Source organism: Petaurus breviceps, unplaced genomic scaffold (genome assembly GCF_028583685.1).
Source record: "Petaurus breviceps papuanus isolate PSGF00001 unplaced genomic scaffold, PetGlider_PUasm1.0 90825, whole genome shotgun sequence".
Classification (NCBI taxonomy): domain Eukaryota; kingdom Metazoa; phylum Chordata; class Mammalia; order Diprotodontia; family Petauridae; genus Petaurus; species Petaurus breviceps.
In genome coordinates, this window is record NW_027187353.1 from 9,090,715 (window position 1) to 9,108,416 (window position 17,702).

A 17,702-nucleotide genomic window follows, 5' to 3' on the forward strand; every position below is an offset into this window, starting at 1 on the left:
GATGACAATAATGATGATGATGACGATGATGATGATGATGATGATGATGACAATAATGATGATGATGACGATGATGATGATGATGATGATGATGACAATAATGATGACGATGATGATGATGATGATGATGATGACAATAATGATGATGACGATGATGATGATGATGATGATAATGATACTCTTACATTAGATAGGCATCATTTCTTCAGTGGATGATAAGTTTTTATAGCCTGCAGTGATATTTTGCATAGTCTCCACCATTTCCTTGAATAATCCACATTGATCACTAAGTCCAGGCTCCTTAAAATGACCTGTCTACAGCATTTTTTGATAACACCCTGGATCTCAACTGCTGACATAAATTCCTCTATTTCTGCAAGCAAACCCAGATGACCTCACCATTTGTCCTATACTTCTTTGTCAAGACATTACTGGCTAACATCATACATCATCTGACGCTGGTGTCAGCCATGAAGGGCCTTTGGATTTTACTCTTGGATGTTAGTCATATCATAAGCTCAATCCATCCACTGGTGTGTAGTTACTATCCTTTACTGAAGAGAATTAGATTATATCCTAATACTTATATTCATCTACAAAAAGCAGTACTTTCCCACTCACAAATATTTAGAAAATTGAGCATAAAGAAATGATAATAGTATAGCAACTTAAGGCAGAACCATTTCTATATGAACTTGACAGAAAAAATTATAATGATGATAATGACTAATATTTATCTAATTATAAAAGATTTTCAAAATTCTTGACACATTTTTCATGTAATCATCACACTAACCCTGTGAGGTAAATATTATCATATTCACCATTTTATAGACAGGGAAACTGATGTTCAGAAAGAGTAAGTAACTTGCCCAGAAACACACAGCTGGAAAATATCTGAGGCAGGATTTCGATCTAAGTTTTTTTTTCTCATTCTTGGTCCAGGGTTCTATCCATTATACTACATGGGTAATTTAAAGGAACCACACTCAAAAAGGAATGAGATCGGGGTGGCTAGGTAGTACAGTGAGTAAAAGCACCAGCCCCAGAGTCGGGAGGATCCAGGATCATTCTGGCCTCAGACACAACACCCACACAAAATAACTGACTGTGTAACCTTGGGCAAGTTACTTAACCCCAATTGCTTTAAAAAAAAGGGGGGGGGGAATGAGATTCCTATACCAAAACTTCCTCCTACCTCCTCCACACCACCCCAATCTATAGAGAACACATTTGCAAGTTGGTGGCCAACAATAAAGAGATCAGCCTGCCTGAATTTCAGGCCTTTCTAGTGTAGCTCAGCCTTTACATACTGAAAATAACAATAATCATTCCTAGTTGCTGATCCTCTTACAGGAACATAGTATCAGCTACCCTCTACACACACACACACACACACACACACAAACTTCCCACCCTGGTCCAGACCCTTTTTCCCAGTTATATTCACAGATGGTAGAGGAACTTAGAAAAACTGCAATTACTCACTTTATTTCTCCTTCACTATCTCCACAGGGTGCAGCATGGCTATCTTTAACCACTTAAGTCCCCAACTCCATGTACTGAATATCAAAAACCAGTGTCCAGCTAGATAAATAAATCATATGCCTATGGAGAGGAATCTCATGAGCTCTCATGATCAAGCTGAGTTTCCCATGGATGATAAACATGGGATTGAGAGGTTGCTAGAGACCTCTTCATACTTCTGTGTTGGAGGAGAGGGGGAAGGGAGAATTGCATGAAGCAGAGGATGACCTGAACTGAAATATATCCTAACCCACAGTTCTGCACTGTGTGAAACATTCAGAAAGCCTGCATGTTGTCATTTATGGAAGTCTTTACTGTCAACCTCTACAGACCTTGGTAAAAGGCAGAGGCAGAGGAAAGTGAAGAACCCAAGTTATTCTGGTGAGTCTGTGAGATCACAGAAAGTTTCTGATAATAATGTGCAAAATCACATACAAACCAAAAAATTAAATGGTTTTGTCTTCATCATCATCACCATGATAATAGCTATGACCATCATCGTCACTAATATTTATATGGAACTTTAAGGTTTGCAAGGCAATTTTTTGTCATTATTTTATTTGATTCTCACAACATCCCAGTGAGGTAGGTGCTATTTTCATTTACAGATGAGGAAACTGCTGAGACAGATTGTGATTTGCCTAAAATCACAAAACTTGTGATTGCCTTTGGTAGAATTCGTATCTTCCCAACTCCAAGGCCAATGCTTCATTCACTGCACCACCTGGAGTGTCTTCTGTAGCTACATTAAGCCAAGACACAGATGATGCAGCTCCAAGCATGAATGAGTGTCTGATGCCTGTTGTCTTGCCCAATTTTGTCAGTTGCCCTCTTTCCATGTCCTGCCTTGCCGTCATTACATAGCAATGCCAATAGGACATCCCACGAGCAGCCTCAAGCAAGAGTACTGTGTGTGGCTCCATGAAGTCCTTGAGAAAGGAGAACGAGGCTTGGCTCTCCTCCCATAACCACCAACCTGCAATCTCTCCATGAAATTGATAGAGAGCATGGTTAAGGTTTCTTCCTTATGTCAGGTAGTCATATCTACTTGGAATTCTCCTTCTGCTCTTTGACAAGTTTATAGGCTTATTAATAACACAAAAAATAAATTAAAATTTGTTCTTAGGTAAGAAAAGAGATTTCTTTCCTCTAACATTGACCAGTAGGATCTTTACTCTAGTCATTTTCCTTTTATGTGGTTAGAACAGTCAGGTTTTTTTTTTTCCCTCTGTTGGATCCTTTGATCATGAACACAGTATACAACAGAAGGAAATGCACATGCTGGGATCTGCTTCAGAATAATAATAAAAATCAGGACATAACAAAAGAACGAATTATAATTATACCCTATTAACCAACAAGCAAAGGGAAATGGAAGGGGATTGTGAGCATTTCTATAGCACCTACTATATTCACTGTTCAGTGCTTTACAAATATTATCCCACTTGATTCTCACAACAATCCTCTGAGATTGTTGCTATTACTCTCCCTATTTTATAGTTGAGAAAAATGAGTCAAAAAAAAGTTAATTGACTTGCCCAGAGTCTGGGCTAATATCTGAGACTGGATTTGAACTCATGTCACAGAAGCAGCCAAAACTCCAGTCTTCGGCTCTGTGGCTCTCTCCTTTCCAGATCCTGGAGATGAACTGGAATCTGATATTTCCCACAATGTTCAACATATAGTCACCACTGAAGTGGCAGAGGAAGGCTGCTTTTCCTTATGCTCCTCACTTTTTTTTTGAGGGGGGAGGCAAGTCATTTGGGGTTAAGTGACTTGCCCAAGGTCACACAACTAGTAAGTGTCAAGTGCCTGAGGCTGGATTTGAACTCAGATACTCTTGACTTCAGGGCCAGTACTCTATTCACTGTGCCACCTATTTGCCCCACTCTTCTTTAAGTTTTTGGTGGGGGTAGTTCCAGCAAGACCTTGAACATTACTTACCAGAATGCTTACCTAGTATTCCAAATATTTTCTCCACTCACGAAGAATCCGACTAAACATGCCCAAATATCAGTTACTCAAGGTCCTATGGATTCGGTGCCTTAAATGTATCAGGGATCACCCCCAGCCTTGGAACTCCTTTAACTGATTACACTGCACCCCAAAGTCTCTTTTCTTATCCTCAACTATAAATTTGTCAGAAGAATTCCATTTAAGGTGAATATTAAGTAAGTAGCACAAAGTGCTTTACTGGAGTTATGGCTGGAACTGGAGACCCTGATACTGAAAGTATCTCTGAAAATTCTAAAGAGGGACTTTATATTGGGTTCTCCATCCTTAAAAGGGACACCTGCTGACAAATTCCTTAAGGCCCTTGGAACCAATTTCCTTTCATCTCCAACTTTTTCTTTCTTGGTATAGGTGGCACATCTAAAAAAACTTTAACTAGACTTTCAAATCCATTCTATTTCTTCCCCTCTCCCTTCACTTGTTTGAAAGCCAATTTTAATAAAATAAAAGCTTAATCCATTCAGTAAATGAGATCATTTTCCATGATAGGAATCCTTTCTTCAATGGCCCTTCTGTCTTTCTCCAAACCTCACTTCCTCCAGATCATTTTTCTTTTTACCTCTTGTAAACACTCTGGTAATATAAATTATCACTTTTCTTGGGCTGTTTACAGTCTACCTTAGTCTTTGTGGAGACAGCACAAACTCTAATGGGCCTTCTGTGTGGTGGATAATGAGTCCCTGTGATCAGGCACCCTTTAATAAATAATTCAAGCCTCATAATTCAGGAAAAAACCTCAAGTATTTCTCCTTTTGTGAGACCTAGTTTAATGCACAAAAACATGTGTTTCCTGTCCCTCTTTATAAATCTATTGGGCCTATTTGTCTAATTTAAACAATCTATAAATTATATACTTGTCCTTGAAAGAAAGGAGAAGAGGTTGGGGCCTTTGATAGATGCTATTTTAGACAGCTTGAATCCATCACAGCATTCTCTGCTTCAGCAATGGGCCCTTTCTCCTGAATGGACAAAGACCACATCACACTCTGATCCACATGGGTTTCTCTACTTTTTTTTCTAATATGAATTGAATGGGCCAGGCATTATTGTAGGAGGGAAAGGGCAATAGTTCATATAGCTTTAATTGATGGCTGAACTTCAGCAACCCAGAGGTCTTTGTCCTCACCTTGTTATTTCTGACAGCAGCGTCTACTCCCTCCCACTTCCACCCATATCTTCCTTCATCTTAATCAAATGTTCTGATAAAGAAAAGTTCAAACAAGGTGGGCATGGACATCAGAGAAAATGAGCATGCAGTTTTCTGTCTAGTTCAGCATAGGACACATACATTATCATCACTCTTCCCTTTAGCTGCTTCTTGTCACTCAAGGGTCTGATCAGTCAGGTTAAATAAAATTTAGGTTGATTGGCCAAGATGAAAGAGCTGTCTTTGGGGTTTAGCATTCTCAACTTGGTAAGATCCCTTCACTTATTTATTCATTTTTGGAGGGAACGTGAGAATTTTTAAACTCTTTACTGTATGATAATCATTGGATTATGAAGTATAGAGCTGGGAGAAACCTTTGATATTATTCTAGTCTAACCCTTTATTTGACAGATATAGAAATGGAATCTCAGAGAGTTGGAATGGCTAGGAAGCCACTTCAGTAAGGGTACTCAAATAACAAGCATCAGCATTTTCATTCTAACATGAAGCTTCGGGGTCCAGATGTTTCTGTAGCATTTTAATTTGGGTCTTTGCTTCTATGGGATTTCAGATGACAAGAAATGAAAATCCAGATCATTAATTTTTTAATAATAGACTGGTAGATGCTAGTGTTTTCTCCTATGAGATAATCTTCCATTTGCTCTGTGTACATTATAAATGTCTGTGTCTGCATAAATGTGTGCTTATATATGTACATATGTATTTGTGTATCTACTTGTGTGTACATACACATATATGTGTGTTGTTGCTTATATGGATATTTTGTGTGTATGTATGTACATGTGTGCATTTGAGTGTTATACATGCTATACATGCATGCATGTGTTATGTATATATGTGAGTGTATAGATAGATATAGACATATTGTGTGTATGTGTCTATGTGTATATATATATATGTGGCTAACAATATATTGTCTCCCCACCCCCACTCCCATTAGAATGCAAGCTCTTTAAGGTCATGGATGATATTCTTGCCTTCCTTTGTATCTCCAGCCCATTGCACAGTGCCTGGCTCACAGTGACTACCAAATCAATGCCTCTGATTGACTAACATCTTCATACTGAGAGATTACTTGTTTGGTGTCTCAAGGAGGTATCATTATTGTCCAAGGGCTTCTTTCATTTCCTGGAGATTCAAAGAGACCCTTGGATTAAGAATTTGTCCAGGACTGACTCTGACCCAAATTAGGCAGTCTTCAACTACCCTGCCCACTCTTCCCTTCTTCCTGGTACTCTGTCTACCAGGTTCCCAGTGGACTCAAGGCATCCAGGCTGGCATCCTCTTTGGTTCTACCCTCGCTTCTGCAGTTCCATATTTTAGGACTTTTCCCCATCTCTTTGGCCTATGTACTATATGTAGATCATGTTTCAGAGTTGCAAGGGACTTTAAAGAAAATCTACTCCAACCCCCTTATTTTATGGAAGAGAAAAGCCCAGAGAGAGAAAGATATTTGCCCATTGTCAGAAGGGTAAGAAGATAATGTCTGGGTCTTTGGACTCCAGACCCAATATTCTTTCCCATTCAGCACACCATTTTCTGGGACTAATTAGATAGATTAATCCATGTGAATAAGAGCTAATAAGTTGGTTCCTTGCCTCTTAGGATTAGGATAAATATCTTACATATTTGTAAGATTACTTCCTTCTCCTGTAGAAATCCAAATCAAGGCGTTGAAGATTTCCAGAAAGCCTCTCTTCCACTCCTGGGGAGAGGTCAATTCTTTAACCTTTCACCAAAAACAGACATTTAATGTCAGAAGGTGCAGAGTGGGAAAAAAGTGCAGAGGAAAGTCACATCAGGGAGCAAACTTAAGGGTTCCTCTCTATCCCCCAAGGAGAAGATAACAAAAACATTCATTCTTTACAGACAAGCATGTAAAACTCTATATAATTTCCTTTAAAAATCAGTTCTCTTTTTTTTTTTACTAAATAGGTGGTGAGTTCTAATCGATGAAAATTATATACATACATATACATATAAACACACATAAATACATACATATAGAGATAGATAGATAGATATCTCCAAGAGTTTTCCACCATACAAACTCTCCCTTTTAATTGAACTCCAGCACAAGTTTCCCATAAATTAACTCCACATTTTTCAGAGGTCTCCATTGCTCACATCAAAAAAGGGCATCTTAAAAGTTTCCTAGATAGAACACATTGTGATTAATGAGGTTCCCCTTAACTTCACCCCTATATCAGTGCTTCGGAGCCAGGTCCCAGGGGGCATAAAGTGGTTACCATTCTCCAAAGGCCTAGATTCTGCCAAATACCCAGAAACACATGGTCGAATGGCCAGAATTAAATACCATGGACTCACTGTACTTCATAAATGAATATATAACCAATTCCCCTATTTCAAACATGAATTCCAAAAGGTCATCTAAAATTTCAACCAATGAATTGAACTAAAATCAGGCACCATCATAGACAAAATTGTGGTCCATAATCTCTCAAATGTAATATTAACTCATAAAAGTTAAATAAAAAATTTTAAATGTTTCTATGCCCAATACTCACAGCCTCTAAACTACTTGGAATGACACCTATTATTGGAAATGTCTCAAAGATTTTCTATGACCCTTGAGAAGATGAACTTACAACCCAACATTTTATTCTGTTTCAAAAATAGGATGCAACAGAAAAATAATGACTTTTCCCAGAATCATTTCTGTCTGACCTCCATCAACATATAAAATGAGGAGGAAGAGGAAGAGGAGGATGCCAATGACATTTGTGTAGCATCATGAGTATAAAACACTTTTCAGATATGATCTCATTTGATCCAATGGTGAGATAAAATGAAAGACAACAAAAGCCTTAATGGGGTCATAGTATCATAGATTTTGATCTGAGAGAAACCTAATAAGCTGTGCAGTTCAATTCCTTCATTTTACAGATGGAGAAAACCCTAAATTGGACATTGAATCCCAGAGGAATGAAGTGACTTGTTCCAAATGGAAACATTTGTGAGAAATTTCCTTATTCTGAACATTATATTTAACTTGATATATTCTAGGGAAATATATATATATATGTATATGTGTATTATAAGTTTTTGTAGATGTGTGTATGTATATATGTGTATATGTGTGTGTATAAATGTGTGTGTGTATAGATTCTAAACTGTTAGGGCTTTCTTTGCTTTAGGGAACCAACATTTAGAAGCTGTTGATTTGTACTCAAAGAATCACATGATTTGGAAACTGGAAGAACTTCACAAACATATTAGTCTACCTTATAACTCAAAGGAATCCCTATTTTCATGCAGCTCAACAGTGGTCATTTAGTTTCTGCTTGGAAATCTCTAAGGAAGAGGAACCTACAGCCTCTCAAGTAGCCCATTTCACTTTGAGTTGTCTATTTTGGGGGGAATTTTTTCCTAAAATGCAGTCTGAATTTTCCTCTTTGCAACAATCACCCATTACTCCTAACCGTTCTTCTACATGACAGCCTTTCAAATGCATCTATCATGTTTTCCCCTGTGTGTTTTGTTCTCCAGGCTGAGCCCATCATCCATTTCAGTTGATGCTGATGAAGCATTGTTGTTACAGCAACAACAACATGGAATATAGACTGAAGGTCCTTCACCATGTTGGTTGCACTTCTCTTGATACTCTATAGATTATCAATGTCTACCTTAAACTGTGGTACCCCAAATTGAATACAATAGCATGACTGAGGTCAGAAGAGAACATAGTATGTGGAGATTATTGCTTCCTTTTCCCTAAAGGTATGCCTCTCATAATACAGGCTAGGATCAAATTGGATTTTTTTTTGGGGGGGGAGGTTGGGGGAACCTTCCACATAACACTTCTAATTCATATTGAGCTTGTATTCTACTAAAACCTGAGATCTTTTTTTTTTTAAATAAACTTCTAACTTGTCCTTCTGCAGCATAGAAATAAATGTCTAAGCTTAGTACATGGTTAGCAAGAATAATTAGTTAAAATGAGAAGCTAACATTTCCTGATTCAGTTGAATATCCTCTGCCTTACAGTGACCCAGACTACCCTACAGTCTCAATTGAATGACCTCTTGGAGACAAATTTGCTAGTCATCAAATGGCAAAAATGGTGGGAAAGGTAGCAATCTATTATTCAGCTTTCCCCATTTCCCCCATCTTCTTAGGGAAATGCATTCCCCTGAAGTTCATATTGACATGTTTCTGAGGGTAGATTTCTATTTATGAATGGCAAATTTAATTTAAAACTTGGGTTTTTCAGTCATTTTAGTCATGTCTGATTTCTTGTAACCCCATTTGGGGTATTTCTGACAAAGATGCTGGAGGAGTTTGTCATTTCCTTTTCCAGATCATTTTGCAGATGAGGAAACCAAGGCAAAGAAGGTAAAGTGACTTACCCAAGGTCACACAGTTAATAAGTGTCTGAGGCCAGATTTGAACTTAGAAAGGTGAGTCTTCCTGAATTCAGGCCTAGCACTCTACTAAGCCACCCAGCTTCCCTTAATTTAAAACTAGTCATGACTTAATGAATTATTTAAATAGAATCAAGGTGGTGATTTTCTTTTATGAAGAAGGAAGGACTTGCTTAGTGTAAAACTAACCCCTTCCTTGGAAGAAAGTAGATAAGGAAACATCTCCACTGACCTTGAGACCTAAGAGAACTTGGAATGGAGATGGTAGGTAAGACGTTGTTCCCTACCATGAGGGTAGAAGGGGAGGGGGGAACAGGAGGTAAGGAAAATGCATAAGATTTAGAATTTAGAATGTGATCTGATGGCTTAAGATGGAACCATAACTCTGGAGCTGGAAGGGACCTTAGAGACCATCTAATATAACCCCTTCATTTTACAAATGAGGAAACTGAGACCTATAGAGGTTAAAGGACTTGCTCAAGATCATTTATGTAGTGATGAAGACAGTTTTTTAACATAGGTGCTCTGACTCCAGGAGGATTAAGTCAGTGAACTTTTAAGACCCAGGTCCTATGGGATGACCTCATCCATTCCCTTCTTGTTATCAAGGCCTGAATCAAAGACTTGGCTTGGCTCTCCTGTTCTCTGGTTGCTGCATGCAGGCACTGCTGGGTCAAGAACAGCCCTTTAGACAATAAGCATTTATTAAAAATTTAAAGTATGGAGGCAGCTAGGTGGTGCAGTGAATAGAGCACCAGCCCTGGAGTCAGGAGGATCTGGGTTCGTATCTGGCCTTAGACACTTAACACAAAAATTAGCCGTGTGACCTTGGACAAGTCGCTTAACCCCAATTGCCCTCCAAAAAAAAAAATTAAAGTATGTCAGGTATTAACTGGGAATCTATTTCCATTCTCCTTTCTGAAATAATTAGATTTCCTATTTTTAGGATTATTGTCAAGCTTTCTATGTTCATTAGATGGAAGTCATTTTTGCTGAAATTGTATGTTTTACTGAGTTAAGAATTTTCCCCTTAAAATTCATGTTCTTTTTAGATGTTATAGAATTTCTTCTTCTTTCACTATAAAACAAAATTGTTTTTCTTTAGTGGGGTTCTGACTCCCCAGCAGTGTACTAGCTGATGTTTGAAAGTTTCATCAGTCCTTCAGTTATCAGCATGAATTATTAAGTGTCTACCAAGGGCCAGCCACTGTCCTAGGACTTGGGCATACAAAGGCAATAGTACTTGCTCTCAGAGAGATTGGCCTCAACTGATTTGGGTTGCAATCATCTTGAAATTGAGCATTTAATAACCCTCTCTAGAACTTTTGCCAAGAATCAATATCAATTTTCCCTGTTTCTGGGTTTCTTAATTGATTTCCTCCCCTTTGATGAGACTCATGACCTTTACCTGCCTCAAGTCTTGAATAACTTCTTCCATTCTTCAGGATTTCTCAAGGATCAATGATTGAGATTCAACATTCACAGTGCAAAGTTTTTTCAGCACCATAGGATGTAATCTATCCAGACCAGGTGACTTAAACTTATCCGGGATGTGATGGACAACCTCTCCTGAGACTTGTCAAGCCTGACAACCACTGCACACTTTGAGAGATTCATGGGGGAATGCATCATATCGCCAGAGGAAAAAAAGCTGCAATGAATCTCCAGGGATTATAAAGTCCTAGGCAGGAAACTGAAGGACTTGTGGGTACAGGTGGTGTTTTCATCACTACTCTAATTGAAGTTAAGGACCTTAGAAGAAAAGAGAGGACATTGGAAGTGAAAAGTTAAGAAAATGATGTCTGAAAATGAGATTTGGCTTTTTGGAGCATGGTTTAGAATGCAGAGCTGATAGGCTTTTGGTCAAGTGGGGAATGCATCTAAAGAGGAGTGGAGCGAAAGTATTTCCTTGGAGACTTACCAGTCTTCTGAAGAGGGCTTTCAATCAAAAATCAAGTGGTAGAATGAAACATCTAAATATAATTGCTAAAGGAGATACCATAGAGAATAACAGGTATGACCCAGAGAGAGGAATACCACTAAAGGTATCCAGAAATTCATAGGAGAAAACAAATGAGATGAGAACCAGAAATACTACTTAGGACTCAGCTGTCAATATACTAATGGAGAGAGAATAAACATAGTGAACTTGAGATGTTAGTGGAAAGAGGTAAGTATAAATCCACAGCTAATGTCCAAGACTTAAAATGATGGAATTTATAGCCAGGATATAGCAATGGAAGATTGCACAAGATAAAATAAAAATTAAAAACTTGGCAGAATGATGCTATATTCAGTAAGGCAGACTCCTGTAAAGAGGTGACCATGGGCAAGAGTCACACGGGACTGGAAGGTACTGAGGGGTTGTGAATATGACTGCTAGAGAAAACTGCCCACATCACTGAAATCCCAAAGTCATTCAAGTACTGAAAGCACAGTGATCCTTGGGAGGGGTGAAATTCATTCTATTAACAAATACTTATTAGACACCACCTACTGCATGCTAGGTTCTAGGGCAGGAGTAGGGAACCTGGGGCCTCAAGGCCACATGTGGCCTTCTAGGTCCTTGGGTGTGGCCTTTTGACTAAGTCTAAGTTTTGCAGAACAAATCCTTTTATTAAGGAGATTTATTCTGTGAAGTGTGGATTCAGTCAAAGGGCCACACTTGAGGATTTAGAGGGCCACATGTGGCCTTGTGGCTGCAGATTCTCCAACCCTATTCCGGGGGGAAAGAATAACAACAAAAACTACTCAGTGCCCACCTTCATGAAGAAGGAATCCACATGTGCATAGATGAGTAAAATACAAGGTAGGAGGCAAAGGATAAATCCAGGGGAAAAAAAGTGGTCTAATACACATTTGAAAAGGAAGATTACACTTTTACCTGGGGGCAAGGCATTAGAAAGTTGTGGAACATTGACAGCCAAACTTTTGCCAGGTATTAGGTATCATCGGGTATCTGCCAGCTGGCTTGGTGAACCTGTAAAAATGCAGAGCAGGATATTACAGGATGATATCTGAACAATGGAGAATTGGTAGCCTTCAACCCTTGAACCCAGGGAGACAGGACACATGGTCACTTTTGACAGTAGACGATGGTGGCTAAAGAAGGAGAGTCTCGTTTTGAACAGTGGAAAGACTCTCCAACTGGCTTGCCCCAAGTCCCTGCTAAAATCCCACCTTCAACCAGAGTCCTTTGCTAATCTCTCTTAATTTTAGTGTTTGCCCTCTTTTGATTAATTTTAACTTATCTATAGTTTGTTTGTATATAGTTGTTGGCAAGGTACGTATGTCACCCATTAGACAGTGAGATCTCTGAGATCAACAACTATCCTTTGATTTCTTTGTATTCCCAGCACCTAGCATGGTGTCTGCAGATAGTAGGAACCCACCATATCAATTGTTGTGGTTATTCTTTAGTTGCATCCATCTCTTTGTGACCCCATGGACCACAGCACAACAATAATGTCCACGGGGTCTTCGCAAAAAACCTGGAATGGTTTGCTGTTTGCTACTCAAGTGAATTAAAGCAAAAATAGGTTAAGTAACCTGCCCAGGCTCACACAGTAAGTGTCTGAGGTTGAATTTGATCTCAGGTCTTTCTGACTCCAGGCCCCACAATCTACCCATTGAGCCCCCTAGCTGCTGTTACTACTGATTCTCAATTTCTGTTCTTGCAACCAACAAAAGCTTCATTCTGCTGCCCTTCAATTTGTACCATGAACTGGAAATTCTCGTTCTCACGTTCCCTTCTTTGTTCTTCACCAGAAAAGGGCACTGGGACAAACCAATATTCTTTATATCAAATATGTAAATTTGTCAAAAGTAAATGTATGGCTTGAAAATTGAAACAGGCAGACCAGAATAAATTACTCCCATTCTGTAACTGGTCGTTAGCTATGTGCATCTGGTGACTGAATATGGGACCCACACACTTTATTCCACCTCTGAGTGGAATTAATCAAAACTGTACAATGGTTGAGTGGAAACCTTTCTTATTAATGTGCATTTTTCTTTTAAAGCAAACTTGAGAGGTTTGGACAATTGGAAAGTAATGAAAATTTGGCCGATGGGAGTGTTGATAAGGAGTATAGAAAAACACACCCGGAAAAGGGTCTCACTGGCTCCAAGGTCTAGTACCCATGTCTACTTAGATGCAGTAAGATCAGCTTTGGGAATATGATTTACAGTAGAATTCCCCCTTCACTCCCAAGCTTCCCAAACTCCCGCTCCTGGATGTGAATTTGGCAAGAAGCATTGTGGAGGGAGGGGAGAGATGAGGAATGGCTTCTATCTCATAGGACTTTAACAAACCATCGTAGACTCATAAACTTTGAGATTGCAGGACCTAGAGGAACTTCAGTTCTCATCCAACTCAAGCCCTTCATTTCATAGAGCATGAAACTGTTGGTGAGAAATCCTTCCTGACTCACATAGTATCAAAGAAGAAATCTCAGAGACAGGACTCCAACCTCCAGTTCTAGATTCCAGGATCAGTGCTCTCACTATACCACATTTGGATATAATGTGTCTCCTTTGGGTGATGAATTAATGATGTCACCTGGAATTTGGAATTTTTTTCAAATTTCTTAATTTTTCTCAAATTTCCCCTCCCCCCCACTCTTCTGGAATGACAGATAGCAAAGACTGTGGGACAAAGTCATAATTATCTATAGCTGTTCTATTTAGACCTTTGTTTTAGGCCCAACTCTTAGCTTTCTAGCTAAAGGACAAGTAGTAAGATGACCTCTTGAGTGCTAAGGAAGGAATATCCCCTTACTATTTTCCAGGTAACATTTGGGCTCTTCTAAATAGGCAAATCTCTACCCCCCACTAATTTCGCCAGTAATACTCAAATGCATCTTTGATTTCGTCACTGTAAATGGCCCTGCCAAAGATGTAGCTCATAGCTCATTTACACCTGCCCATTTCAAACAATTCTTGTCCCTGTCCTCCTATAAGGTCACCACAGGAAGTCCACCCAACATGCTGGTAACCTTCTATTATAATAGGCATAATTTATATAGTACTTTAACATTTGTAAAGCACTCTATCCATCTATATCTATCTCAATATATCTATGTATATGTGTGTGTTTGTATACATATATAATCTCATCTAATCTCTATAAAAACCATGGGTAGAAGATGCAATTATCCCCATTTTATAGGTGCAGAAACTGAGGCACAGAAGAACCAAGGCCCAGCGTCACATAGATAGAAGTGTCTGAGGTAGGATTCAAGCTTAGTTCTTCCTGATTCTAAGTCCAGGGCTTTACGCATTGTTCTACCTTGCTGTCTATCTCTTGAGACCATGATGATATTAGTGGAGTCATGAGCGTTCCTCTTATTTTCTCTCTCTCTCTCTCTCTCTCTCTCTCTCTCTCTCTCTCTCTCTCTCACTCCCCATGTGAGCAGGCTGTCTTCCTCTTGGATTGTACATTTCTCTGATCCATTTTTCATTGATATTTCATTACAGTGCTATTTCCTAGTTCTAAGTTTCTGTATTACAATCTGTTTACACCTATCTTTCTCTTCTAATACTCATTTGTAAACTGTGGTATTCCATGCCTCACAATTATATGACAACAATACTAATAAGTGTTGATGATGTTTTTTTTCCTTCAAGAGAAAGTTTGGAATCACAGCCTGCTCACCCTAGTCTAGACCCTCCCTAGCTTGCCCATCTCTTCACAAAAATATGCTGCTTAAAACTGAAAATGCACCAAATGTGATCTGATGGGATTAGTGGATAGTACAACCATCACCTGCACTGGTTGTAGAAACCATGAGTCTCTGAATTCAGCCAATGATCATATTATTATTTTTAGATGCTTTGTCACACTGTGGTCTTGTATTAAGCTTAAAGGTCACTAAAAGCCCTAATGCATTATTTTATTAATTGATTTCTAGCCTCACTGCCCTAATGTATTCTTGTAAATTTTTTTTCCTCCCAATTCAAGTGAGGCATTGTATTAAGCAATAGAGACAACGGGAAAGGGAAGGGAAGGGAAGGAAAAAGGAGAGGAGAGGAAAGAGAGAGAAGTGGAGAGGAAGAGGAGGGGAGGAGGGGACGGAAGGGGAGGGGAGGGAAGGGGAGGGGAGGGGAGGAGAGGGGAGGGGAAGAGAGGAGAGGAGAGGAGAGGAGAGGAGAGGGGAGGGGAGGAGAGGGGAGGAAAACACAATCTGAAGTGGATAGAGTACTAGGGCTTGGAATCAGGAAGACCCAAGTTCAAACTTAACCTCAGATACTTTTTAAGTAATCCACATAGCCTTTGTTTACCTCAGTTTCCTTAATTATAAAATGAGGGTAATAATATCATTTACCTCACGGGGTTGTTACGAAGATCAAATGAGATAATGTTTGTGAAGTGCTTAGTAATTGTGTGGAATTTAGAAGGAACTTAAAGTATGTACTTCCCTTCCTATCCTCAAGAAGTTTGCCTTCTGCTTTGGACCCACAAACGATACAACTAAAATTAATGCAAAGTAATTTCAGGAGAGACACATAGAGTGACTATGATGATAGAATTAGTCTAAAAATCTCAATTTTGATGAAGAACATAACATGGCTTCCCTGGGGAGGGAGCTTGTCCAAATTAAGCCTATTTATTCATTTTGCTTCATACAATTTGAGGTACAAAGGAAGAAGCCCTGAAGTTGGAATCAGGGGACCAAGGGTAAAATACAAGCTCTAAAACTTAATAGCTTTGTCACTTCAGACAAATCACTGAACCTCAGTTTCCCTATCTGTAAAATTCAGGATAATAATTAAAATCAATTTAATCCAGTCTTTATTATGTATCTTCCATATTCAAACCATTATACATAGATTTAAGGCAATAGGTAAACTGAAATCTATCATGATTTAGTTTGCTCCAGGATATCTGCAAGTGCAGGGATGATATCTGATAAAATTATATTGAAATGAGAAATATTATGAGAAAAGCAATGATAGGAAATCAAATTTAAAGGAACCTTTGAAAATGGGAACCTATTAGAATTGAATATCTATGCACCTAATGTAATTGCCACCTTGATTCTCCATGTGAAACTCAACATGTCCTAAACAACACAGACAATGAACACATCCCTGATAGAGTCCTCTGGACATTTCCTTGGCATCAAAACCTTAATGAGTGCTCTTTGGATGGAGTCATTTAACAAACACTTAGACAACCTTACTACAGACAAAAGTGTCAAAAAAAAAAGCATTAGAGCAGTTTAAATTTTAATAGTTTGATGTGGCACTAAGACTTTTGAGACACCCTCTACTATCATCTAGTCAGTTGATTAATAAACACTTTTAAGTACCTATTCTTTGCCAGGTACTGTGATAGGCACTGGGGACACTGAAAGAGGCAGAAGACAGTTTTTGCCCTCAAGGAGTACACAATCTAATACAGGAGACAGAAAACCAATATGAATAAGTAAGCTAAAAAAATAAAAGAAATAGTTAAGAGGGGAAGCGCTAGAATTAAAAGATGTTGGAAAAGACATCCTGTAAGAGATGGGATTTTAGTTGAGACTAAAGGAAGCCAGGAAAGCCAATAGGCAGAGGAGGAGGGAGAGCATTCCAGGCATGGGGAAAAGGGGGGGGAAGGGGTGCAGTCATGGAAAATGTCCAAAGTCAAGAGATAAGAGGTTTTGTTCATGGAATAACAAGGCCAGTGTCACTGGATTGAAGAATGCCTTGCAGGGAGGGACTAAGGTGTGAGAAGCCTGGAAAGGTAAGAGGGGTATAAATCATGAAGTGCTTTGAATACCAAGTAGAACATTTTATATGTGATCCTGGAGTTGATAAGGAGTCACTGGAGTCTATTAAGAGGGTGATAGGGTCAGACCTGTGCCTTAAGAAAATCGCATTGATAGCTAACTGAGGATAGATTAGAATGGGGAGGTACTTGAGACAGGTAGACCCGCAATCAGACTATTACAATGATCCAGGCATGAGGTGATGGGGCTGGGACCAGGATGGTGGCCCTGTCAGAGGAGAAAAGGAGGCCTGTTTGAGAGATGTTGCAAAGGTGAAATCGATAGGCCTTGGCAATAGATTGTATATGGAGACGAATGATAATGAGAAGTTGAGGAAGATGCCTGATGAACTAGGAAGACATGCATCTGTCTATTTTGTCCGCAGGAAGAGCACAAGCAACTTTTGCTTCCCTAAACCTAAGTAAATGATCTCTCCTTTGGGAGAGATGGGAGTCTGTAGGTATAGACTGTCTTGCTGTCAGTATCACCAATGTGCTGGTTGGTTTTGCTTCACTGTTCTTCTGTGTTATTTATTAGGTTACTAAAGAAAATAGTGTTTGTCCAGGCCAGTTCTTGATGAAGTCCTGATTATTCTTCTGGATTTTTGTTTCCTTTTCTGGAAGCTCCATCCCTTTATTAACTATCCCTTTATTAATACCTTCTAGAATTTTGCCAAAAAATAAAGGCAATCTCATTATTAATATAGTTTACACACCCTCTTAGCTTCCATTTTGGAAAAACTAGAGCATTAGCCCTTCATGATCTTGCAATGATCTCTGATATTGGATAATTAATAACATCAGCCAGTTCCTTCGGTATCTAAAAGTGTTCTCTTTCCAGGCCTGTTGGCTTAAA

The 17,702-nt window shown here is 39.0% G+C and overlaps 1 long non-coding RNA gene across 1 annotated transcript in view; it reads right to left on the reverse strand.

The window, feature by feature from the left end:
* Window positions 1-17,702, reverse strand: part of LOC138148697 (uncharacterized) — a 352,118-nt gene that overhangs the window by 283,016 nt on the left and 51,400 nt on the right. The window contains exon 2 of the long non-coding RNA XR_011165128.1: window positions 11,978-12,073. This is a non-coding gene — a long non-coding RNA (uncharacterized lncRNA). The remainder of the gene's footprint in view (window positions 1-11,977; window positions 12,074-17,702) is intronic.